General features: G+C 47.2%; 1 protein-coding gene across 2 annotated transcripts in view; it reads left to right on the plus strand.

Annotated features, from left to right (window-relative positions):
• fynb (FYN proto-oncogene, Src family tyrosine kinase b) overlaps window positions 1-2,500 on the plus strand; it is a 117,318-nt gene that overhangs the window by 98,526 nt on the left and 16,292 nt on the right. The gene's annotated exons all lie outside the window — the stretch shown is intronic.

Consider the following 2,500-nt stretch of genomic DNA (forward strand, 5'->3'; position numbering starts at 1 on the left):
TGGAAGTGCACTGCACTAGGTTTTGAGAAATGCCCATTGTCTGCAGGCCCGCCGACAGGGAGGAACTAGGGGGTCATTTGTCCTGGGCCCAGAGAATGGAGGGGGTGCGGAATTGGGACCCCGTTACATTGTAGGTATTGAGGTGGGGGGCTTTTCAGATGGGTTTGTCCCGGGCCCAGCAAAAGCTGTCAGCCGAGCGGCCCTGGCTGTCTGCCTCGACTACATAGGAAAGAGGCGGTCATGTATTCGTATGCGTTTAGATGTCCATGATGCGGCATGATGTGGTGGGTGGTGGGGGTGTAGAGAAAGCAGAATGTTCAGAAATGTGAAAAAGCATATCAGCTTGGCTTAATGACATGGCATGTCAGCTTATCAACAAACACAAGTTTAATTTTTTGTTTTTTTGCACAAAAGTGATCCCACCCACAGTAAAATTGGGGTTGGGATTTGCCCGCTGGCGACCCCATCTGCAGTAAAAGGCTACTCCATCCTTTAAACTTGGTGTTCTGTTGTAGGTACTGTAAACATTTATATCAACAGCAGCTAACAGTCGAGGGAGAATGCAAAGCAAGCTCGAGCAGGCAACAGAAGAGATTCTATAAAAGTGTGATGAGAGCAAATTGAGGATTAATGTGTGTGTAGTGCTGTATGTTTTGGCTATAACAGGTGGTTAATCCAGCTTGGAATCTGGCTCGTACTGTTCTCATTGGTTGCTGAGCCCCTTTCGTAGTTGCCATAAGTGTGGCATAGATTATTTGTGTTTTTTTATGCCGTGCGAAAGCCCACCTGGGAAACTCCAGCTCCCATTGTCATTGTGACACAGCACTCCACAACACACAAGTGTTCACTGCACACTGCACACAACGAAATTACTTTTTATGCCTCACCCGTGCAATGGGGCTTCCCCTAATGGCGCCACAAGGGAGGAGTGCGGCAGGACGGAGCCATGCTCAGGGTACACTCAGTCATGGAGGAGGATGGGGGAGAGCATTAGTTAATTACTCTGGTTAATTACTCCCCCCACCAACCTGGCGGGTCAGGAGTCAAACCGGCAAACTTTGGGCTACAAGTCTGACTTCCTAACCGCTTACCCATGACTGCCCTAAGACATTGTGGTTTGTAGGAGAGAGACTGTACACAGCCACAGCAGTGGCATATTAGATTTAGTCTCCCGTCTACATCCCCCCCCCTCTCTCTTTCCATCTGCCTTGCTCCAACACCTCATCCACTCAGTATTCACAGAAAAGTGGTTTCATTTGCTAGGCACAGATAGTGAGTCACTGGACAGCTTAGAGTCCAAGTGGATGGACACGCTGCTTCTCTCTCTCTCTCTCTCTCTCTCTCTCTCTCTCTCTCTCTCTCGCTCTCTCTCTCTCTCTCTCTCTCTCTCTCTCTCTCCTGACAGTCCTTTCTCTCATTTTCTGTATTTCTCTCTCTCTCTCTCTCTCTCTCTCTCTCTCTCTCTCTCTCTCTCTCTCTCTCTCTCTCTCTCTCTCTCTCTCTCTCTCTCTCTCTCTCTCTCTCTCTCCGTGGTGAGTAGTGTGAGGACATTAGACAGATTAATGGGTGGCTGTGCTGTGTGACCTGCTGGCTACTGCTGTCTGGCCTCCACAGAGCACCAGATTGATTAGACTGGATCGGACTACCTGAACGCAACACACACACGCACACACACACACACTCACACACACACACACACACACACACACACACACACACACACACACACACACACACACAGACACACACACAAACACACACACACGGGCACAGACACACACACACACACACACACACACACACACACACACACACACACACACACACACACACACACACACACACACACACACACACACACGGGCACAGACACACACACACACACACACACACACACACACACACACACACAGACAGACACACACACACACACACACACACACACACACACACACACACACACACACACACACACACACACAAACGCATGGACTGACTAGACGGGCAGATCATAAGCTCCCCTCTAGTGATTATATCACTCAATATATGCCAGATTTCTTATGAGGTTTTGTAAATGTACTAGGTACTAAAGCAGTGGTTCTCAACTGGAATAGTCTTGTGACCCACAATTTGCCGTGGTCAATACGTTGTGACCCAAACTGCGTGTCGCACCGTCAGATTCTTCCAATAATAATAAAAAATATTATCATGCATTTCATAATATACATTATTATTTGCATTGTATGCTGATATACAACGTGTCTTATGAAGTAGTGGAGAGGAAAAGGCCTATTAACCATGTTTCACTCTGTCTTCAACATCATAGTCATTTTTAGTGCATTGCATCACAGCTCCGCGACCCACCCAGGAACCCTCCTCGACCCACTTTTGGGTCCTGACCCACCAGTTGAGAATCACTGTACTAAAGTATATACTGTACACATATTGGTATTCAAATAATGTTTAGGTGCAAAATAATTGTAAAATTATGGCTTATTTA

The sequence above is a fragment of the Engraulis encrasicolus genome, chromosome 18, assembly GCF_034702125.1.
Source record: "Engraulis encrasicolus isolate BLACKSEA-1 chromosome 18, IST_EnEncr_1.0, whole genome shotgun sequence".
Taxonomy (NCBI): domain Eukaryota; kingdom Metazoa; phylum Chordata; class Actinopteri; order Clupeiformes; family Engraulidae; genus Engraulis; species Engraulis encrasicolus.